Genomic DNA, 25,568 nt, shown 5'->3' with positions numbered 1-25,568 from the left:
TCTCAAATACATAAATGCTTATAGAACCTCTCCATCTTTATCAATAATGTACCCTGGGGTCTAGTGAGACACTTCTCCTCTAAATTGTCATATTAGGGAAAAGGACTAAATCATGCAACCTGCAAGTCAAATGCTTGACCCCCATAATGTGGCCACCTCAGCAATTCAGAAAACAAAATATTAATTAGCTACCACTCCCAAGCTGGAAGGTCAGAAAGCCTCCTGATCATTGCCAGGGGGTCTTCCTAATAAAGTGGTTGTGCATATATTCAAAGGCCATTGTCACTAATTAGTAACCTTGAGCCAAGTCCATTCACTGACATGGGAATTGCATTGTGAAATGGAGGTATTCTAAATTTGACCTTGAAAATGCTCAGTCTTCGGCATCCTCCATGTTGCTAAACCCAGTAGAGAGTTTTCCAGCTTCATCTAATCTGCCCTTTGTTAGCTACTATTTTCTTCATGGAAACTTCCCTTTCTTGGACCTCTTCAGCACCAATCTCCCTTGCTCTCTTTCTGCCTCGGGACCATTTCTTTTTGATTTCCCTAAAAACTAGAATTCCCTAGGGCATTGTCTTTCTTGCCTTTCTTCTCTCTTTTCTCACCTGGAAGGAGATAAGATCCACTCCTTTGTTTCCTACACCATCTGTGCTAATGCCTTCTCAAAGTAGGTCTTCATCCATTTTACATCTCTACCGGTTGCCTCTCCAGCATGAAAAACATAAAAGTCTCCAGGTCTCAACTCTTCATTTTCTTCTTCAACCAACTCCTCTCTCAGTTTCACCAACATCATTAGTAGAATCACCAAGAAGTATCTGTGTTCGGGCCAGATACTTAACAGTGGTCTTTAATTTTAATGTCTTCCTTTCACTTCCTCTCATCCCATTCTTTGGAAATTTCTGTCAATTTTGCTATCAAAGTGTGTCTCAAATTCCAGAAGCCTGTCTCCACTGCCAGCAAGCTCTATTAAGGCACCATTAGCTCTTACCCAGATCATTCTGTGGCTTTCTGTGGGCCAAGACCTTCCATTTCATTTTAACCTATTCTTTGCACAGCAACCAGGATGTGACCTGGTTATTTTAAATGAGAAATCAGGTGATATCCCTCCATGATCAGCCCCTCCAGAGATTTTTTTTTGGTGATTTACTTTTTACTACACACAAACTAAAGTTCAGACTCCCCCTGGTGAGGCCCAAGGCACTCCGGGGTCCACCCACTGCCCACCTTCTTGTGGCATGATTCTTTGTGTTCATGCCATCTCTTCCTTCAGCTCATGTGCACCACGGACACTTCCCACCACAAGGACAGAGCACATGCTGATCTCTCCCTCTCCCCACTGCCACATGGCTCAGCTTCTCTCTGCCTTCCTTACATCTCAGTGTAAATGCCCCTTCCACAAGAGGATACCCCCTAACCAGCCTCTTTACTCTATTTTCTCTATCAAAGGGTGCATTGGATTCCTTCATGGTATTTTTCACCATCTTAAATGATTTTTTTATTTGTTTACATGTTTACTGACTGTATCACTATGCTAAATTCCATGAGTGTAGGGATATTACCTATTTAGTTCACTACGTCACACACCTAGAATATTTATGATTAAATGAACATTTTCATTGAGTGAAGACAAAAAGTATCTTTGTGAGCCAGAGACATATAAATTCTATATAGACTTTTAGTTCCAGGCAATGGCAGGCTCTCCTGCAGTATTTTGCACAAGGATGTTTTCTACACAGGCCACTCTAATTGTACCTCATTTATCTTGCCTGACCTTTCCTCCAGGTAACTTTCCTTGACCTGCCTACTAAGTGTCATGTACATAGAGCTTCACATACTTCATTCCTACCCATAGACTAATAGATCTGGAAGGCAGATATCATATCTATATTGCTCACCATTGTATCTAGTCCTGAACATAGCATCTGGTATGCAGTGGGAAATGAATAACCAAATTTTATCACTAATGTATTATCTCATTAAAATTCCATAATCACCCTGTGAAATAGCCATTATTATACCCATTCTGTAGATGAGTAAAAACAAATTCATAAGGAGATTAAATGTGTTGCTTAAATTTTATGGGTAGTAAGTGGCAAAGCCAGGATTCAAACAAGGCTGTTTGGCTCCAAAGTCTATCCATTTTTCTAGCATTCCAAAATTTACTGTGAAGAATTTCTGACAAATGGGAAATAGAATAACAAAAAAAAAATTCTGATGATATACTCTGTAATAGGCTCTATACTAAGTGCTCACATGCACTTTCCTAACTCCTGACAAGAACTCTATGAAATATGTTTCTCACTATTTATAACTAGAGAAGTTGAAGCTTGCAGAGTTTAAGTAACTTATCCAAGTTCTGTATCCACTAAGTGGTGATGTTAGAACTTAATCTCAGGTTGACCACACTCCACAGCCCACACCCAATGCCCTTTGCTGTATAGCTAAGGATTAGTCACCCTGAGGAGAAGTCTCCATATCTCCATCACTGATTTTTGACTGGGAGCCAGTACTCCAATTGTTTATGTTAATTAAAAATTCCTGTTGCCTAGATGCATGGTAATTTCCAGGCATATGGATAACTACTGAAAGCATCCACATGGCCCTGACCCAGGGCACTTTGGAAAACACATTCTGATGCCCATAAAAGCCTTAAAATTTTAAAAAAAAAGGAGCATAATTGAGACTTCTTTAGGGTCTACTGCCTATATGACCTATTTTTAAAAAAGCAAAAAACCTTTAGGTGATGCTTAGATTATTGTGATTTCTGTTTAGGGTTCTCATTCACATTTCTTCTAATCCCCTAAAGAATTCTGGTTTTCATCAGTGGAAATGTTGGGTAGAAAATGTTGTGAAAAAAATCTTTGGGTATCTTAACTCCAAATTCAGTATGCATCTTTCTTATCAATACGAGTGATTATTTGTGAAGCATTGAATTTTTTTTTATTGGTTAGTTGGTGGGACTGTAGTCTTTCATGTAGGTAGATGCATGCCTGACATATCAAATTGCTTTCTTCCTCTCTGACCTTCAGTTGGGAAAATAATAAGAACAACAATCTTAGAAGATATAATGATGATAAAGTTGGCCAGTATTCCTCAAGTGCTAGCCAAATAGTCATATTATTGAAATCTTTCCTTCTCCTTCCAAGGCTCAGTTTCTTTCTCTGTAACATGAGTGAATTGAGCTACATGCTAAGTCCTGCCTAATTGCAAAAAATCTGTGAAATACAAATAATGAATTCAGCAAACAAGAATTTTAAAAATGCTAAAAATCAAACCTAGATCACTTAAGGATAATTTTGAACATGATGAGGGAGAAAGTACAAGATTTGAAAAAGTACCTAGTGAAATGCTTGAAGATAGAAATTTTAACATCAAAAATGAAAACTTGATAGGCTAAACAACAGATTAAACACTGCAGGAAAAAGATTAGTAATCTTGAAGACACAGTGATAGAAACTAAAATGAAACAAGGAGAGAAAAAAAGATTACCAACAACAACAAAGAAAAATAGAGTCTCTGTAACCTGTGGGACCATATCCATATCAAGCATCTCATCCCCACAACTGGACTGTCAGATGGAGACATGAGAAAAAATGGACCAGAAAACGTATTTGAATTAATAAGGCAAAAAAATTCCAAGTTTAATGCAAACTATGAACTCCCAGAACCATATCAAGTTACATTGTAAGGGAAACTGCTAAAAATTGATAAAGAAAAAAATCTTAAAAGAAAAAAGGAAGTAAAAACCACAGTACACAAACAAGAACAAAGCAGAATTCTTCTGAGACTATGCAATACCGAAGATAATGAAATGACATCTTTAAAGTAATGTGGATATGGGAGGGAAACTATTCACTTAGACTTTTATACTAAGCAAGGATATCTTTCAAAATGCAGGCAAGATAAGGACTTTTTCAGAACAACAAAAGAATTTGTTGCCAAAAGATGTGCACTACAGTCAATGTCAAAAGAATTTTTTCAGGTAGAAAAAAAATACTAGAAGTAGTATAGTATTACTTTAATTTAGGCTGTGATCAGTTAAAGATGTAAGTTATAAATCTCAGAGTAAAAACAAAAGTAGAATAAAAATTAAAGTAGAATGGTTAATGGTTAACCATTAATTAACTAAGCCATTTAGAAATTAGAAAAAATATTAAGTCTATAAGTTGACCCAAAAAGAGAAAGTAGAATCAGAAAAGAGATGGACAAATAGAAAACAAATAGTAAGATAGTAGCCTCAAACTCAAGCTTGTCAATAATTATATGTAATGTAAATGGTCAAATTTCTGTCAATTGAAAAAGCAGAGATTATTAGACTAGATTAAGCAAGTCTCATCTCTGTATGTCTATATAAAGCATACTTTCAATATGGTCATATAAGTGAAAACAAAATATTAGACAAAGATTTGCCATGAAAACACAATTGATAAGAAAATAAACTGAAGAACCAGGACAATTTCCAGAGATAATGACAACCAATCATAATGATAAAGGGGCAAGTCATCACAAAGACATAACAACCTAAATGTGTGTGTTGTTTAGAAGTTTTTTAAACTTGCAAATTCTTTTAATTTATCAAGATGTAGGTTTCAATATATGAGGCAAAAACTAATACAACTAAAATAAATAAATAAATCCACAAGTATAATTCCATATTGCAACCTCCCTCCCTCCCTCAGAAAGTGATAGAAGAACAAAACTTGAGAAACATTAATTACCAATTTGACTTAATTTATTTAGAACCACATACACTGAATAACCAGAGAACACATTTTTAATGCATATGGTATAATCACTAAGACCACATTCTTAGTCCCAAAACACATTTCAATAAATTAAAAGAATTGCACAATAGTAACAAAAACAGCATGGTATTGGCACCAAAATACACTTATAAACCAGTGGTACAGAATAGAGAACACGGAGACAAACCCACATAAGTACAGTTATCTCATACTAGACAAAGGTGCCAAAAACATACAATGGAGAAAAGATGCCCTCTTCAACAAATGGTGCTGGGAAAACTGGAAATCCATATGCAACAAAATGAAATTAAACCTCTATCTCTCACCATGCACAAAATTCAACTCAAAGTGGATCAAGGACCTAGGAATTAAAACAGAGACACCGTACCTATTAGAAGAAAAAGTAGGCCCAAATCTCCATCATATTGGATTAGGTCCCAACTTCCTTAATAAGGCTCTTATAGTGCAAGAATTAAAATCAAGAATCAATAATTTGGGTGGATTCAAATCAAAAAGCTGCTTCTCAGCAAAAGAAACAATCAGTGAGGTGAATAGAGAGCCTACGTTTGGGGAGCAAATTTTTACCACAGGCACATCAGATAGAGCATTAATCTCTAGGATATATAAATAACTTAAAAATCTTAACACAAAAAACCAAATAACCCAATCAATAAATGGGCCAAGGAACTAAACAAACACTTCTCAGAAGATGATATACAATCAACCAACAAATATATGAAAAAATGTTCAACATCTCTAGCAATTAGACAAATGCAAATCAAAACTACTGTAAGATTTCACCTCACTCCAGTCAGAATGACAGCTATTAAGTATACAAACAACAATAAATGTTGGCGAGGTTGTGAGGGAAAAGGCACACTCATATATTGCTGGTGGTACTGCAAATTGGTGCAGCCAATGTGGAAAACATTATGGAGATTCTTTGGAAAACTGGGAATGGAACTAACCTTTTGACCCAGCTACCCCACTCCTCGGTCTATACCCAAAGGACTTAAAAACAGTATACTATAGGGACACAGCCACATCAATGTTTATAGCAGCACAATTCACAATAGCTAAACTGTGGAACCAATCTGAATGCCCTTCAGTTGATGAATGGATAAAGAAAATGTGGTGTATATATACACAATGGAATACTATTCAGCATTAAAAGAAAATAAAATCATGGCATTTGTAGGTAAATGGGTGGAGTTGGAAAATATAATGCTAAGTGAAGTTAGCCAATCCCCAAAAAACAAATGCTGAATGTTTTCTCTGATATAAGTATGCTGATCATAATGGGGTTGTTTGGGGAGCATGGAAGGATTAGATGAACTCTAGATAGAGCAAAGGGGAGGAAGGGGAAGGGATGGGGCAGGGGAGTAGGAAAGACAGTGGAATGAGATGGACATCATTACCCTAAGTACATGTATGAAGACATGAATGGTGTGACTCTACTTTGTGTATAACCAGAGATGAAAAATTGTGCTCTATATGTATAATATGAGTTGTAATTCAATATGCTGTCATATGTAACGAATTAGAATAAAAAATAATTTTAAAATTTTCAAACTTTAAAAATTTTGAAGCAACACCCTACCAAAAGGTATTATTCACATAAAAACATAGTAGACATCTATTGATTTTGCAGCTAAGGATTACAAATTCCTTTCATCACCATTGCTTTCAAATTTTTTTTTCTCACCATATATAGTAGCACATGTATGTAATCACAGTTACTCATAAGACTGAGGCAGGAGGATTACAAGGCCTGGATTGAATGAGGCCAGCCTGGGCAATTTAGTGCACTAAATAAAATAAAAAGGTCTGGAGATGTAGTTCAATGATAGAATGTTTGCCTAGCATGTGTGAGGCCTTGAATTTATTTTTATTCAAAAAATTATTGTTCTCAAAACTATATTTCTATTTAAACATTATAGTAAGCAAACACTAAGCCTGAGATTATTAAAATGTGCACCATTAAAAATATAAATATCTTTGCCCTCTTTTCAATGTTAGGATTCATGTGAGATTTTATTCGGTGGGGGGAGAGCACTATTGCTAAAAATAATCAATAATAGATAGATTTGAAATCCCTAACTTATCTGGAACATCCATGCCAATTGGCATGTTATAAATTTATTCTGTCTGATTATTGTCAGCCAGCCAAGAGAATAGAAATACCAACAAATAACAATCACAATCACACAGCACCACTGGCAAGAACTTTCTAAACAGCTTCCTAAAGAGGAGGCATTGTTCTAAGTACTTCTCATGCTTTTAATTCTTGCTCTTACTTTCGTCCCATTTTACAATTGAGGAAATTGAGAAGTTTCAATACTTGCTGAGATGACACGTCCCCAGTGCCCAAGTCAGAGCCTAGTAAAGCTATAACCAGGAAGTTTTCCATTTTTAAAACCAACGTCAGACACACTGGCATTAGACACAAAAACTGCATGATTTCCTCCTTCAGCACTTTGTGAAGTGTTTAATTGGTTCTCTTTTGCCTTGACTTAAAATTTGCCTCTTCACTGGTCTGTCTTGTTTGATAAGTTCATCAAACATCAAGACTCTTTGCTCATTTTCAAAAAGGATTACAATGATAAGCTTTTATAATTAAGAGTATCTCAGCAGAGATTTCCTTTTCCACAGTTCTCTTGCCTTTATCTTCTAATTATTAGAGATGAATTTTCTGATTTTTTTTCAAAATTATATTTGCTTTAAATACAAGTTACAAATTAACTGCTTATAAAAAAGCTTTCCCCCTTTCTGAACTGTTACTTAAAGGAAATCCCTCTTGTTCTCACATTTAAAAGCAATAATGATTCAAAATTGAATTATTTAATAAGAATTTGAATAAAAATAGCTCTATTTAAAATCTTCAATGGTTAGGTGTCAGGGACTGCTTAAAAGCTATTCCAAAGATGAAATAAAGGGCTGGTATACACTCTGCAAAGTATTTGATGTTAAGATATAAACAACACGAAGCCAGGTTGGAAATCTCCAAGAAATAGAACAGCTAATGTGCACATAGAAATATCACCTCTGCCAGTTACCCCCAACAAAAGGTAAACTCATTTTCAGAATGATACAACTGAGCAATCTACTGTCTCTTGACATTCCCCAAAATAATATTGAATACATTATCTAATTTTATCCTTCCCAACACTGAGGCAGGTATTTTTATGCTTCTCTTATAGATAAAGAAGTTAACCATCTGACATTTCTTTCTTTTTTTAAAAGAGAGAGAGAGAAAGAGAGAGAATTTTTTAATATTTATCTTTCGGTTTTTGGTGGACCCAACATCTTTATTTTATTTTTATGTGGTCCTGAGGATCGAACCCAGCGCCCCGCGCATGCCAGGCGAGCGCGTTGAGCCACATCCCCAGCCCACCATCTGACATTTCTTAAGAGAACTACCATTAATCAGGTGCCTACTATACTGAGTACATTTTAAATGCAGGGATTTATTTCACTGTTTAACACAAGTAGAAGAGCCATTATTATTCTCATTTTACAGATAGGGAGACTGAGGATCACAGAGATTAAGTGGCTTGCTCTAGATTACCCAGCTCCTGAGGATGAGAGCTATGACTCAGGCACCGGCTGATTTGACTTACAGTGCAGGGCCTTTGCCCTGCCCCATCCTTCTGCACTGGAGTAGTCATAACAGGAAAAAAGATTACATTCCAGCCTAACACAGCCTGTTGCAAACTCCAAAGTGTCTTGTTCCCCAGCCGGTGACCCCTATTTCGCAGAGACATCAGGCCCACTTACTGGTTCACCTTCTCCTGTGTCGTTACCCCCAGCTGCCAAGTCACCAAATACAAGAGGAGGAAAGCAATAGCAAACATCTCATCCAGAAGCCACCAGCTTACATTAACTCTAAGGAATAAAACTGTTCAGGAAGGTGGAGTCAAAGATGTCTACAGGCTAGGACCTGTGACATCTATCCAATGTGGAAAACTAACAGAACTCCCTCAATTCCCACTCAAATGGGATTAACCAATAACCAGGCTATTGATTAGCCAAACACTTTAAAAGTGGCCCAGACTCTAAAGGCCACTGCCCTTTAAACCTTTTGAAAAAAAATATCCACATGGTTAAGGAAAGCTGATATTTAACCAATATCAGATTAGCAAAGAGATTTTATTTTCAGATAGAAGCAGAAAAAACCCCAAGCTGGAGTTGCAGAAATCCTGGCCTTTCTGAAGGTTTCTTGGAACTTTTGATGTCAGATCAATCTGTTTTGCAAGAATGAAAGAAGACTGGTATATTAGTTCAGACATAAGCAACCAGAAAAAAAAAAATGTAGGAAATACTCATAGTTACACTGAGGTTCTCCTATATATTGCTAAACATCTGGAGCCTGAGAAATATGTGTAATTCAGTGGACTTGCCACTTTTTGTATGCAAATAATTAAGATCTACCTTTCTGAAACAGATATCTCCAGGAGACCCCTCTAGAATTATAATGTCAATAATAGCCACACATCTTCACTGATGATGCCATACCTGCATCTGATCTCTTATTTTTCCAAACATAAATTAAACTAAATTAATAGAGATGGACAGATGGAGAGACAGCAATTAAACATCTACTATGTGGTAGGCATTTCATTTATTTAATCCTCACAACAAGTCTATGGCATGAAAATCATAAACTCCAGTTTGCAGTTGAAGAAATGGAGGCCCAGAGAAGTTAATTAACTTGCCCAAGGATGTACAGCTGTCTCAACATCCCTGGGGAGATCTAGATTCTCTCATTAGCAGGATGAGCCTGTTGCATAATTGTTAAAGATGGGGGAATGTGATGCCTAACTTGTAAGCCTAAGAAATGTGTGCCTGGTTTACATGTGAAGATTTTAGAAAGGCAACCGAGGGTCACTGCTTCCCTTTCCTCAGAAGTCTAGGTAATGCTTGGTAGAAGCCAATATTGACCCTGAGCCCCTGCCCTGTGTGTCTCCTCCTCTCACCTCTCTGACTCATGGGTCCTCTTGGCCTCATTTCTTCCCTATTCAAAACCATTTGGAAAACTGCTTTGTCCCTTTTCCACATGTCAGTCACAACTGGTGTTCTGTATGCTTTCAAGATCGATAACACACTTGGACACCCTTGGACCAGCATGGGATGGTACATCTGGACTCCAACTCTTTCCACCACTGTCCCACATCCCTGTCCCATTCAAGGTCCAAATTCCTGACACAGGACCCAAGAGCCCCCAGGGAGTGGGACTCAGTTCCCTTCCTTAGCTGTCATTCTGGGGCATAGACCTCCTCTACCACAGTGTTCTCAACTGGGGGTGAAATTGCCCCTCTGGGGGAGATTTAGAAATGTCTAGTGATGCTTATGATTGTCACAACTTGGGGCTGTTCTACTGGCATCTGGTTGGTAAAGGCCAGGGGTACTGCTAAACATCCAGAGCGCCCAGGACAGTCCCTACCACTAGGAGCTCTCCTACCCTAGGCTGGGAAAGCTGCCCACCCAAGGCTGGTCTGCCTCCCCCGCCCCTGGCATCCTGGTGGACTGACCATTTTACATATAGGCAACTGGTATCTTCTTTCTCAAGCAGATCCTTCTTGAAATTTCTCTGGTGACTTTGCTCCTGACCCAGGATCTTGGTGGCATTCAGGGATCCTACTTAACCTTCAGTTACATCTACTCTCCCCCAACATGGTCACTGAAATCCTCTCCTATTCCCCTGTGATGTTTCCCCCTCCTGCCTTCATCTGAAACTCTTCTAACTGACTCCTCGTGGGCCTCTGTTTCTCCTCCAAACCTCCCCCCTCCTCTGCTGGATTCATCTTCAAGAAAGCTGGCTCTGACTGCACTCCCCTGCTTCCCACTGTCTATAAAAGTACAAGTCCAAATTCTTCCACAAATGTGTCCCCAGCCAACTTTGCATCCTACAACTCTCTAATTGTCCCAACAATATGGTTGAGGTGTCTCTTACTTTCCTGGTACTTTGTCACTGTGGTCACGTTACTCACACTGGACCTTCTACCCACATGGTCCTTGTCCATCACCTCTTACCTTTCTGCCAAATAGCTTCTCCAAATCAGTTCCATCACAGATTCCTGGCAGATGGGTCTAGTGGCAAGGCATCTTCTTGTTATTTAAATCTCATAAACATACCACCAGCACTTTTAATTTTTGCTTCAGGGTTATGTTTTTCTAGGGGAGTCGGGGGTATTCAGAGAATGAGCCTTTCTTTGGGTGAATTCTGTGTTTAACTCTTCTTTATGATCACGCAGGTCATTTAAGAAATATCGGTTGATTGAGTAAATAAGCAAATGAGACAATTAAAAATAGATTACTCTTCCCTAAGAATTTCAGGTGTACTCTGTCATTTAATCCCTTTAATCAGCTGTGAGATAGGCATCATTATCCTGAAGGGAATCCTGAGAGTCAGACACACAGTGACTGGAGAAGAAGAGGGAACGGGATGTATAGAGCAGCAGGTCCTGTGCCTGCCACTTTATAGGTCTGTCGGAACCTCACAGAAATCTTGCAACAATAATACTAACGTAGTTTTGAAGATAAGGATATTAAGATTCAGAATAGTTAAGCAGTTTGCCTACAATCACATGGCTGGTGAGTCTCAGAGACATGGATTTATAATCTTTCCCACTGCAAAACTTAAGATCTTTTTTGGTCTACTAAGTAAACACTATATCAGGACAAAGCATGGGTCTCCTAGTACCATGTCTTCTTCTCTATTATGTCTTAGTGAAAATAATTTCCAAGGAACAAAGAAAGCAAAATAAAGTAGAAAGATAATTATAGAATTAAATATTAAAAAAAGAAGTTAAGTCAAATGGGATTGTTTCATACCTTCATGAGTGTGTGTGTGTGTGTGTGTGTGTGTGTGTATGCATGCATGCACGCACGCACATGGGGTGAAGATGGGGCACCCATTGGCTTTCAGCCAAAATGTTCTAAGATGAATAGGAGATGACAAAAAATTGTTAGGTTTGCATATGTGGATTTCACCTTAATTGTAGCATTCTGCTATCAAAGACAGATAGTTATGAAATACCATGCCGAGGAGACGGCAAAATGGCAATTCATTTTGAAAATGCATTGCCTGTCTCAAGGAAGCACTTTTCACTATCTAAATCAGCCTGTGAGTTATGGTCTCAGAATAGAACATGTCCTGGGTTGATCCAGACTGCCACCGCAGGGCAACATCCAGGTCTGTGCTCTCTGAAGAGCTGGCAGAAGCTCCACGCTGCATTCCCTGTGCTGGGCCTGTGGTTTGCACAGTCGACATGAAGATCTAAATTCTGCAAATCTAATGCAAAAGGAGGCAATTTGCTGGGTGCTGTGGCAAAAAAAAAAGCCTGTAATCCCAGTGACTTGGGAGGCTCAGGAAGGAGGATTGCAACTTCTAGGCCAGCCTTAGAGACTTAGCAAGATCCTGCCTCAAAATAAAAATTAAAAAAAAAAAAAGGCAGAGTGAAAAGAACACAGTTTTAAGTCAGAAAATACCACTAACCAGTCTCCTCACCTTAGCTTATTCATCTGTAAAATGGATAAAATAACACAATACCAAACAGGATAAGATTACACACTAAAGGGGGAAATCTATTCACAGCTGGGCACAGCTACATCTGTTTTATTGAAACAGTTCTCCCTCTTTTCTGTTTCTACACTTCTTCATTTACATGCCTAGGAGCCTTCATTTAAGTACTGAGAAAGAGAAGTGGTAGGAAGGACCAAGAGTCAACTGGAGGAAAATGGAATGGGACGTCCACACCCAAACACCTTCCACTGACTCCAGTCCCCTGGAGGATGCATGCTATCAGCAGGAGCTGACAGAACGATTGCAGCTTTGTGTTGGGAACAAAGTGGTAGAAGGCCCCCTTTCCCATCTCTGCCAGATTCCAGTTATCATTACGGCATCTCAAAGTTTTAAAACTTTGGGAGTAACTCAAAGGAGTAATTTGAACTTGGACACGGAATCTCATAATGGCCATAGCAGACATAATGTTCCTCCCAGCAGCTTACAGTTGACATTGGCACAGTGGCTGAGCATACCGTTTTGTGGGTTGGTTGGAGGGGTGTGTGTGCTGGCTCGGCAAAGACATTCTGCTCCCTTACTGAAGAGGCCTGCAAGACATCCAGCACAGTACCCCGCAAGGCTGCACACACTAGTAGGTATCTCTTGCCCAATGCCTTCCCCACCCTCCTCTCTCAACCTTTGTAAGATTACCTGGCTATTATGTCTGTTTTCCTCCTGATTGCCTCATCAGTCCCTGGCTGCAGCCAGCAGACATTAGTGGTGGGTTTTCCACTGGAAATGAAGTGGGGCTGGGTTAAGTAATTGGTCTCAATCAGAGGCTTTACACCGGATGGGCTAATGCGTGCCTACCGCTCCCCACTTCACATGGAGATTTCGATTTGCATGTGAGGGGGTGGGATGAGAGGGATGCAGTGTCTGGCTCATTAGAGTAGAAATTAAAGACCTATTCTGAAAGAAGGCATTCTGCATTTTAAGCAGCTCTCGCCAAATCTGAGTGGTCCTTTGGGAAATCCATCCTGGAATTGGGCTGCAATAAAAGCAGAGGTGGTCCGGGCATGGTGGCCCATGCCTATAATCCCAGTGGCTCGGGAGGCTGAGGCAGGAGGATCATGAGTTCAAAGCCAGCCTCAGCAACAATGAGGTGCTAAGCAATTCAGTGAGACCTTGTCTCTAAATAAAATACAAAATAGGGCTAGGGATGTGGCTCAGTGGTTGAGTGCCCCTAGGTTCAATCCCCAGTACCAAAAAGACAATAACCAACCAAACAGCAACAACAAAAAAGGCAGAGTTGTTTTTGAACCAGAGAAAATTCTCCAGGCTTCCTCCTATGGTCACTTGTCTCTTCTCCGATGCCTTCACTCACAGCCTGGTGCAGGATAGGCCCCTCCTCTGTTGAAATAGAGTCTGACCACACCTCCTTCTCTAAAGGACCACTGAGTGGTGATTTGTACTTATCCCACTTGTGATTTCTGTTACCTCTCAGAAGGCAGGACTGCATCTGGCCCAGAGTCTCTGTCTGTGAAACCAGCAAATAAATTCACCCTCCATAGCAGGCCAGCTTCATCTGTTCCTCAGGCGGGCAGTAAGGAGCATGGTGTGTAGGAAGTTCTAAAAGACACACTGAAACCAACTGGAAGTGGGTTTGCTTTGTGTGATTACTGTGAGCCAGCAATTCTAAACAGGGTCCTCAGGAACATCAGCTTCTCCCTCTATTCCTCCCAGCACCGAGTTATTGTTTACCACTTTCCCCATATGCTGTGAGTTTATTGAAGGCAGGACTGTGATTCAAATCATCTTTATATTTCCAGTGCTGGTACATAATAGGTGCACATGTGTAACACAGTTATAGGGAGATTTGAGCTTTTAAGTCTGACATAGCTAGATTGCAATCCCAATACCACCATTATCCAGCTGTGCAACCCTGGGCAAGTTATTTCATGGATATTCCTTAATCACCACTCCTGGATAACAGTTTTGATGGCCATACGTTTTAAAGTATATGAGACACATACAATATACATTTACATAATCAGTGTTTGTTGAATTGACCTGAATGAACATATGTTTCCAAGCAAAATCATGGTGGATGCTCTTTCTCTTTGTAATCTTCTCACTTTCTGCCCTTTCTGTGATGGCCCTTTCTTCAGAAACACCTCTCTGAGGCCATTCAGGTCTGGCATGATCTCAGCCAGTGCTCAGGACGCCATCTGGGGAGTCAATAATGGTGTGAGTTACTGAGAGACTAGACCACTGTGTGTCTGCCACTTTTACATGTGTTTTAGGCAATTCTATGTTTTCATGGATAGTTCCAGTTTCAATAAAGCCCCTTAAAGGTATGGTAGGCTTTAGGCCTCAAACCACTACTCATCCAATATATTGGTAAGTTAGTGGACAGCTGTGGGAGGGCTGACCGAGCCCAGTTAGTTCACCATTATATCACATTCCATGATGAAATTTACATGGCAATCAATCAGCTACTGCATTTATTTCACCAATGGCTGGAGTTATACACTGTGGTGGGCACCAAACATTCAGGGATAGGGAGAGCACAGTCCTGCCCATCCCAGAGCACCATGCCTGGGATCAAGTGTTCTGCAGAGGGTCAAGCTGGGAGCATCCATGAACCACTGCATACATGTGACTTGGACTTTGAGGAATCAGGGGAAGAGGAATGGGAGATTGGATGATGCAGATGTGTTTTTTTTTGTTTTTGTTTTTGTTTTTGTTTTTGTTTTGACAGAGGAAGAAAGAGCAAGCATTCTAGAGGAAACAACATGAGCAAAGCCACGGAGATACAAAGCAGCCAGGCCAGGGTGGGAATCGACCATCCACCTTGTGGGTAGAAACAGACCACACAACGAGGAAGCAGGGGCAGGAGGACTAGCAAAGGTCACCTCACAGGGCTTGGGACTTTGTGGGTTTGTTTTTTCGTTTTTTCTAAGACTAAGATGGACTGCATCCCTGAGGACACAGAGATGCTACTAAATGAGCTGAAGTGCAGAGTCCCGTGGTCAGGCTTGCTCTTTGCACTCCGGAGGCTGAGAGGAGGATGGACTAGGAGGGGCCAAGTCTGAAGGCAGAGAAACCAGCTTCGAGACTGGCTGCCAGGGACCCGAATGTCATGCATCTGCCACACCAAGAGAAATCCCCAGGGGCAACAGAAATTGAGGGAATTCAGATGCTCTGAAGTCAGGATTCTCCCATCAACCAGCTACAGAAGCACATGCTGTGACTGTGGGACAGTCACTTGACTTCTCTGGGCTTCTATGTCCATATTTCAGGCCTGGCTCATCTCTACCCTCTCCTCCAGTTTGAAGTCTTCTACATCTATAATCCTGATTTAGGAAATCCCTCTTCGAACTGCGAAACTGGGATGTACATAGTGCGCGCGCGCACATACACACACACACACACACACACGCACACACACACAATTTCCAAGCCATTCAAGTCTCTTTTGATACTTTTATTCAAGATTTGCCTTCCCATGAGACACTCCATGCTGTCAGTCTGTAATTAGACTTTCTCCCTGCTCAGAAAGCCAGACTGTGTGGCGCAAGAGACGGAGCCGGATTAGCCCACTGTAAACAAATTTGGTCAGTCCCCTTCTTGCCAGTCTCGGTTCCAGTTGAGTGGATTTCAGCAGCTCCTGGGTGAATGTTAATGCCTCCTACGTACACAGTTGCAAGACAAACAATAACCGTGCGTGTGTGCCTCCCTTTCTTGACAATGTCCTGGATTCTGTTTTTCCAGCATCTTTGTGATTCAGCGCAGGGGCACTGGGGGAAAGTGTTGCAGCCCCCGGAGACAGTGTGCATGGAGACTGGAAGGAGCTTAAGACAGCTGGTGGGGTGCATGGGTTTCAAGGCAAACTCGGCCACTAATTTTCTTTATAATCTTGCAAAAGTCACTTCAGCTGTCTGAGCCTTGGGTATCTTGACTGTAAAATGAGACTAAGAATACTCGCCTCGCAAGCATGCTGCAGAGAGTAATTGAGGTAATGTACGTGAGAGCCTGCGGAAAGCCAGTGACTAAGGGCCCACAACAGGGATCACAGGCTCAGCCCTCCATCCAAAGGACCAGGGAGACAGGGCAGCTTAAAAATTTTCGTCCACATCAGAGTCCTAGAAAACAGAAGCAGTACAGATGCCCATGAACTTCCCTCTGATGAAAATCGCCCTGAAATTAGATGCAGTTTATATGGGCGGAAAAAAAAAGTACTAACGTTATTGAACACAGGAGCTCCTCCTGCAGTCCTGTGGGAGCTTCAGATGGGAATTCTTATACTCAGCCCATCTATGAGAAAGCTGAGGCCCAAAGAAAGAAAGGAGAGGGAAAGAGGATTCCAGGCTAAGTTAGTCTGACTTCAAAATCTGCCAAAGGCCCCTGTCTTTGGATTATAGAAGATTAATATTTAAATTAGTATTAGATGGGGACAAATATGTAGTAGGTTATAAAGAAAACAAATAATACATTCAGGGGAGCACTACTAATCTTTTCAGGAAGGCATCAAGGAGATCAAAGCTCTATCGTAAACCAAAAAACATCACGTACTTCTCGCAATATCCCTGGCACCCGAAACACTGCCTGGGACAGAGCAGGCACTCAATAAATATGTGTCAAATGAATGAATTAAACTTACAAGGCTCATAATCAGCCCTGTTGCTTTGCTGGCTGATCACAAATAGTAAGAAAAAAGAAAACCCTTCACATCAATTGTCCAAGGAATTTGTACACATTCGTTGTAGGAATTATTTCCATCTCTTCTGCTGTGTAACACACCACGCCAAACTTGGCGGCTGGGAACAACATTGATTTATTATTTCTCAAGATTCTGTGGAAGGTTGTTTATGGGGCTGCACTCAGCTGAGAGCTCATCTGGGGTGGAATGTGCAGCCGTGCCTCCCTCTTCCAGGGTGTCTCTCCCCATGGCCTCTTTTCGTCCAGACCTCTGGCTTTGACTTCTCGTCAGCACAGCAGCTGATTCCCCAAAGGGCATTCTTCTGTTGACATCACACTTACTGAAACCCCAGCCAGTGGCCAAAGCCAGTTGCATGGCTCAGCCCAGGATCAATGTAGAAAGGGACCACAGAAGGGCATGAATATCAAAAAATACGGTTCATCAAGGCTAGTTGACCACATCAGTCGTCATGAACAACAGGTAATAATGAATTAATTTATGCAAAGCACTTAGAAAGGTGCCCAGCACTTAGTTGGTACTACTTAAGTCCCGACTTAAGAACAAGTAATAGCTAATTATTGCTAATAGCTAATTATAGCATATTAGCATATGATTATCATAATTATTATTAAGTTCCTTGCTGCAACCGCTTTTATTATATTAACTATAAAATGAGAAGCTCAGTCTCGGGAAGTTCTATGCAGCCCTCAAGCCCTGAGCGCATTATCCCTCCATATCATCACTATACAATCACAATAGCATATGCCATTGTGTTTGAGTAGCTGATTTAGCAGCAAAATATGAAGGTGATTCCTTTTCGTCCTTGTTTTACTCAACTTCTGCATTGCTGTGACCAAAATACCTGACAAAGATAATGTAGAGAAGGAAAAGTTTATTTTGGCTCACGGTTTCAGAGGTCTCATTCCATAGATGGCCGATTCCCAGCTCTAGGACCAAGGTGAGGGAGCACATCAGGGCAAAAGGGTGTGGCAGAGGAAATCGGCTGAGGACATGGCACCAGGAAACAGAGTTCCACTTACTAGTGATAAAATAATACTCCAAAGGCATGCGCCCAGAGACCTACCTCCTCCAACCATACCCTACCTGCCTGTGGTTACCACTGGGTTAGTCCATATCAGTGGATTAAGCCATTGGTTAGGTTATACCTCTCATAACTCAATCATTTCACCTCTGAACATTTCTGCATTGTCTCACACATGAGCTCTGGGGGGACACCTCATATCTAAACCAAAATACACCTCTTCCTCTACTCATTTCTTTTTACTGTTACCATGAACTTGGATATGTATACTTTTGGCTCATTTCTGGAAGTGACACTGGAACCTAAAGGAGGTTTTCCTTATTCCTGAAGAAACTGTGTGCTCCACAAGCATTTTTCTATGCCCCTCCTGGTCATCTCTTTCCCCTCTTCCAGAGCTGCATTTGGAGATGAACATAGGATCCAGTTCTAGCAGATGAGATGCAGAGGGAGATCTGCTGCATAATTTCTGGAGAAGACTATCCATTTTGATGAAAAGAAAGAGATGTTCAAAGAGAATCCTCATCACCCTTTATGCTTTGGGACATAGTTGTATGAGAGCATGATCCTTGGAGATGCTTCTTTGTGCCTCCATTATCATCTTCAAGAGAATATTCCCAGGTAGCTCTCTATTCCCAGAGGAAAAGACACATAGAACGAACAGTCCAGCAAACCTGCACACCTGCAGCTAGAAATAGTCTTACTTGATCAATTCTAATTTCATCCACTGGCTCTACAGCTTTCATAGCTTGAAGCTGAGTTACTCAGCTGACCACAGATCTGAGGGGAAGAATGTGGCTTAAACCCCTGAGCTTTGGGGTAGTTAATGAAATAGCATTATGACAATAGCTAGCCAAGACAGCATCTTATTCCCTAGTCAGCTGGCCTTGGAGCTGCAGAATGTGAGGTCTCAGCCCAAGACCACCCTGATATGGAGAGGAACATAGTAAGAAGTTCCTCAAAGAGGTGCCTTTGTCTTTGGGAACTAATGAAAACACAAAGTCTGTGTTCCACTTCTCTTCTGGCTTCTGAAGGCAGGAGACTTGCTGGAGTAGCCATTCACATGAGCTTATGGAAAGACCATGGAGAACCATAGGGAGGAGATGAGAGCACTGGATTGAATCTATCCTTAGTGCTAAAAGTGACCCAAAAGCTATGGAATTACTAATATCATATGGGAAAATAGATTTAGGCAGAGCTTAGCTGAAGGCAGTGCCTAGAAAATAAATGAAACCATATCTGGTTGGTACCCTCCAGTTTGATCTGTTCAGTAAACACCCCTTGTATTTCTCTCTGCCTGAAAATATGCAGTGCCACCTTTGAAGAGGAGATTTCCTTGTGCACTCTCACCTGGATCATATACAAAACTTTGGGCCCTGGGCTCCCTATGGCTCCCTTTCTTTTTATATTTTACTTCCTCACTTTGTGCCAATAAATTATTTATATATCTGGCTCTTGCAGGAGAAATCTTTCCAGTGCTATTTGTATAATAATTTAAACCTGCTTGTCTCCAAGCTTATAGAAACAGTCAAGGATTGTTAGTCAAGTGTAATTAACACTATTATTGCTAAAATTAAAATTGTTCATGGCAGCCGCAGTAGCAAGTAAGGTTTCCTGAACACTTTCTACATGCCCAGCCCTGTGGAAGTGTTCTGTATGCAATTTATCCAATCCCCATAGCAGCTGAAGAGGTGGATATTATTGTCCCATAAATAATAGAGCAACATCTGTTTGGCACTCCCTCTTAGTCAGGCATTGACATGAGCTCTTTCTGCCTTAAACTTCTAAAACAACTGCATCCACTTGAACGATTATTTTCCCGTTTATCAGGTGAGAAAACTGAGGATCCAGTGGGCATGAAGACTTTCCCATGCCACAAGAGTCATGTTATCCGGATTTGAACTCAGGTCTGTTTGCCTCTGAGTCTATGTTCATTCTGCTTCATAATTGACTCTCAGAAACAGAAACAATACTGACACCCCTCCACTATGAGATTTTGGCTGCAACATGGATTGGTCTGACCGTCTTTTCTAGAAGTCTTCCTTAGCACCAAAATGCTGGGTTGCTATAATTGGATATAATCCCATGTCGATGAAATCTGGGGCCTTCAGGGCAAAAGGAAAAGAAAAGCTTCACGATGTCTGGCTAATGTCTAACTGTGGCTCCTTTTCCCAGCTTCTGCTACAGAGACAAGCTATCACCCACCACCCCAGAGGCTCCATGCCCACTGGTGCTGGGTCCTCGATTGGGGAGCAGCCAGTGGGTTTTCACAAGAGAACCCAACACACATATTATTCTTTCCCCAAACTTTATAGCTTGTAGACTTTTGAGTCTTGCATTCACTGAAAAATAAATATCACTCTACTCAATTCATTTACATACTGGAGATGTAGAATATGCCAGGCGCCTGGATGGGCAGTTTCCAATACAAGACTTCATTTAAATCTCACAAATCCTGCAAAACAGGGATTAGTATCTTGTTCTAAGGGTAAGGGGATCGAGGTCCTGAGTTATGCAATGATATATTCACTGTCGCCCACAGAGTCATGGGGCATAGTCAAGGTTTTTAGTGCAGATTATTTAGGTCAAAGCTCATGCTCAGTCCACAGGACCAGGCTGCTGCCAGAAATCCCCCAGGCTCCGACACAGTCACCTGGCCTCTGCTGAATGCCACTACTCTACAGGGTTGAGTCTCTCTGATCCATGGGATGTGGAGGCCAATGACTTATCTGTCTTTTTACTTCACAAGATTTCTGATCAAGAAAAGAGCTTTATCTGAGGAATTGCACTCTAGGAGCCTCATGGACATCTTGACCTGATCTCATGACAAGATCCTGGACCTTGAATCTGAACCTACCACCATTATGGGACAAGGCTTGCGGGGTTTGGGAACCAGCGAGTATGGCTGGCTGCATGTGAAATAAGTGTAAATACTCTGTGGCCAGAGGGCAGACTAGCATGGTGCTTTTAAAACATTATGCCCAAACTCATTGCTGCTCCTCCCCACAATGTCCCCTATCCTGGAGACTTCTCAGCCTATAACATGAGGAGAGGCGACACAGTACCAATTTCCAAGTTTAGGTCAAGCTACACCAGATAGCTTCTACTTTCTTTTGAGACACCCAGTCTTCTAACATAGACATCAAACTCTGAGGAGGCTTAAGACACACCATGGAGAGTCTCTGTGAAAAGGAAATGACAGGCAGCTTTGCTAGCCATCAGAAGGAGCCATTTTGGAACAGGGTCCCCAGGGGATCCCCCCCCAAGCCAATGCTGCATAGGACAAGGATAGGATGACACCACTGAGCCCCAACCAGTTTGCAGCTTCATGAGAAAAATAAATGGTTGACTGACTTTTAAACCGCTATGTTCTGGGAAGGTTAGTTATACCACAATATATGATCAAAAGACAGGTCGGCCTAACAGCTGCAGAGTCAGGACCATATGGCAAGGCCATGATATTGACCACCATTCTGGGGTTTTTACAGCAATCACTTAAACAGATGGAGAAACTGAGGCTCAGAAAAGATAACTGACTTACACCAAACCCTATACCTAGCAAATGGACCAGCATGGATCTGAATTCAATCTGGTCCAGCTCTACCCTCTAAACCACTGGACAGTCAGACAGATGCTACCTCTCTCCAGCTACTGGCTTGCTACCTGTTAACCTGCTTCTAGTGGGAGCCTGCATGGACTGTTCAAGTACAAAGCAGTAAATACCAAGTACTGGCTCATTTTGATCTTAGAAGGAATGATATGCATATGGAAATGAACACATGCAGGTATAAATTCTAGATGCCATTCCAGGGACTAGGGCAGTACTGAATCACTGGAGTGACCTGCTGGCTCTGCCAAGGTAGGCTCACCTCTTAACTTTCCTGAGCCTTAGTTTCTATAGATGAGGACAAAACTACCTGCTTCATAGAATTATTATAGGAATCTGCTGAAAATTTGAAATGTAAATGACTTAACACAGTACCTAGTGCACACCAGATCCTCTGTAAATTGAGGGTCCTTGCTATTCTGGGTTTAGGTTCAGGAAAGTTCTCTTTGCCCATTCCTCCTGGCCCCAGCAGAGAGAGTTCCACAGGGTCACAATGGAATAGATACATTCCATCTTGGTGCATCATTTATTTTTTCCCTCCCCCAAAAGATCGAGCCTTTTTTGCCTCGTCTCCTCCAACCCCTCTGGACAAGAATGAAGCTCATATGCAGCCGCTAAGCTTTGCTCACAAATTCCCCCTTCACGACTGACTGAGCCCTGACACCGGAAAGAAACATTCCGTTGAATCATGTAAATCCCCACTCATCTCCAAATTGGGTGCTGGAGTGCCTCGGGGAAGTGATTTTACAACCTCACTGACTTCAGCCAAGGTAGGCTCCAATTGCTCTCACAAGATAATTCAGCCTGCGCCTGGCAGCAAAACCAAGCAGGGGCTCCCTCCCTCCTGACTAGAGAAATGGCCCCTTGGCTTGAAGGGGAACAGTCTCTTCCCCTGGAAAGAAGTCTTAAGCCATCTGCCTCCTGCAGCCCTCCCTGGACAGCAGAGCAGGTAGAGATCGGTACAGTGTCCCTGGAACAAAGGACCTCAGATAGGAGAGGGAGGGGTGTCATGAGAGGTGGTGGCTGCAATAGGAGGTCAGGGTTGCCCGGGCTTCCCCTCCTACCCTCTGGATTTCAAAGGCAGGGATATGCTATGATGGACTGAGCCGTCCTCATGTCTTCACGCTAGAAAACGCTTCCTAGCCTGCTGTGCCCCTGAGGAGAGCTGTTATCTGTTCTTGTACCACTGCCTTTTTAAAAAATTTATTTTCAAATCTGGGTCTTGCAATAGATTATCCAACCCACAGCCAACTGAGCTGCATGATGCATGAAGCCTCAGCCTCTGTCTGGGTAGCACAGCTCTATGTACCTAAGATGCTGTGACCACCTGGTCATGGGTGGCACACTTTCCCACATTGCCCTGACAGATGATGCACGGTTGCTAGGTGGCAGAATTAGAATTCTAGTTCTGCCATTAGGGACCATTGCTAAATGGTCTGGGGAAGGTTCTCAGATGGTTGTCCCGACCACAGAAGCCTACTCCCATACCAGGTGAGTGACAGCCTTAGCTTTCCTAGCCATGCTCAGCTGGACTCCTCTCAGGGCCTCCATCCACAGCTCACCTCTACCCTGTCCTGAGTCAATTTGTTGCTGGCCAGAGTCCTGCTCTGTCCTCACCAGCAAATTACTCATGTTTATTCTGGGCCAGGTCATTAACATAACATTAACATAACATTTTCTCATTGCCCAGCATGCCTTGCAGCCCTCAGCTCACTCTCTGATGTGCGCGGGGACTGTCGGCCTCACTAAACCAAAATTCCTACCGTTTGGGCCTGGGCCATATTTCCCCTGCTGTTGGAGTCCTGCTGTCAGAGCTAGAGCAGATCAGCAGAAAATTTTTAAAGAGAACTGAGCCAGGCTAGAGACTCCCAGGGAAGTCCAGGAGACCAGAATCAGCATGTGCTCATACATCATCTACAATGTCTTCATGAAGAGCAAAAAGAATGATTTACAGTGTTTTCCTTGTCCAATGGTGGAGTCCAGTCAGCAGCCTCTACCAGTCAGTCTTTTATCTCTGAAGGAAACTCCCTACCCACTCTGCACCGCCCCCCCGACCAGGCCACCATGTTTAGCATGTGAATCCACCCATCCTGGCAGCCCCTCCATTACATGAGGGGAACACACCTGTCAAAGGCCAGTTATGATGTGGGCACACATAGAAAGCTCTGCCCAAAGAGGGGCAAGCTGGTCAGATTTTCACTCCAAGGAATCTGAACTAGAAGATACAAGGAGACTCGCAGTTATTAGTAACAGAAAGTGAGACAGACTGGATGCTCAGAGGAAGGTGGTGAGGTAGGACAGAGACCTGGAATAAATTGATGTGTGCAAACACAATTATGGCCATGTGGGAACCTGAGTAATAAGAGCTCTGAGGAAGACCAGAGGCATTTTAGGAAGCAAACTGTTGGCAGAAAGAGAGGCAGAGAGAAGCCAATATTGAGATACAGATCAGCTGTGCTAATGGCAGACAAGTGGGATGCAAACCCAGCAAACCCTGCAGCTCAGGTTTCTGGAGGTCCCCTGCATGCAGGTAGCTTGGTGGGAGGGCCAGCAGCAGAGGGTGCCTTGGATTCTCGGGACCTCCCCTTCCCCCTCATCACCACGAGCATCTGCATGGCCACCCCTCTGCTCCTGATGCTGTCTAAGTCTCTTCATTACAACCAAGAGAAGGCTGCAAAACTCCAACCTCCACACAACTTGTATTTGTTCAAGGTAATTGGTTTATTGGTATTTCATAGACTCTGAACTGAACAGATACTTTATCTGCAGGCAAGTAGAAAACAAGGGGCCACATTTGTGTCCTATCAATGATCACGTGGAAACGTTACAGTGCTGGGCAGCTTCCTTTGTTTGATCTTCTCTTCCCATTTGTGCCATTGTTGCCATAATTTCTAAATTCCACTTTTAGCTTTTCTGATTTGATACATTATTAAAGCTCCTTTCTAAAACAAGATAATAAATAAATAAGCACAGAGATGATGTGAAAGTCCAGGCCCTAGTGAAAAAACAAAACTCCCCCCATGTAGCCCAAAAGGAGATATTTTAATGACAGGAACTCTCATGGACCTTGGAGCAGGGTTGAGAAAATTGACAAGGGAGGACAAGACACCCAGGGAACAAACAGAAAGAGCAGGAAGCACTTACCACCCAGGAGGTCACCGGAACCAGGCGAGGAACGGGTATTCCTAGAGCCCAGGAGGTCTGGGCCAGGAGGAAGGTATGGCAAGGACACAGGCATGGCCTGAGCCCCAAAGCAGGGAGATGCCTGGGAGGAGAAACCCTGATTTCCTTCTCATCTCACCTCGAGACCTCCTGCTGGAGCATCCCAACCTGAGCCTGGCAGCCCGGTCCAAACAGTACAGTCCATATGGGTCAGTCTCCCAGGTATGTGATGATATTCAGAACATACACAGAGCTCAATAAGAAACAGCTGAGGAAGTACAGGGTGGGGTGGAGAGGAAAACTGGGAATAAGCAGTAGAGATGAGCATGAGGTCTTGGGTTTGAACATCGTCACCTAGAGGGAAATGAGACCTTATCAAAGAAAGCTGATATTTATTGAACACCTGTGATACGCTGGGTCCTCAGGTATACCATCTCCTTTCATCTTTATGTTCATTCTGTGAGAGAGGAAGTGTAGGCACTGAAGATCAGAGAGGGTGAGTCATTTGCCCACTCAACTGTGGCCAAGATGTAGGGCTGTTTTTCTGGAGCCAACGACCACACTTATCCCATGACGCCATGCTGCTGCTTAGCCAAAGAGCGCTGTTCCTGCAAGTGAGTGGAAAGGGCAGGGGGGGTCTTTGAAGACAACATTTCATTTATTAAAGCAGGGGCCCTTCTAAGCTCCATCACAGTGCATTCCTATGGAGTTGGAAATGATACAAATATACTTCCTAAAATAATCCTGTAATGCTCATTATTCAATTGTTTGGACAAGATTATTCTGACTCCCTTGTGCTGTGGGAAAAA

This window comes from Marmota flaviventris, chromosome 10, assembly GCF_047511675.1.
Source record: "Marmota flaviventris isolate mMarFla1 chromosome 10, mMarFla1.hap1, whole genome shotgun sequence".
Lineage (NCBI taxonomy): Eukaryota > Metazoa > Chordata > Mammalia > Rodentia > Sciuridae > Marmota > Marmota flaviventris.
Note: the sequence above shows the minus strand (reverse complement) of the source record.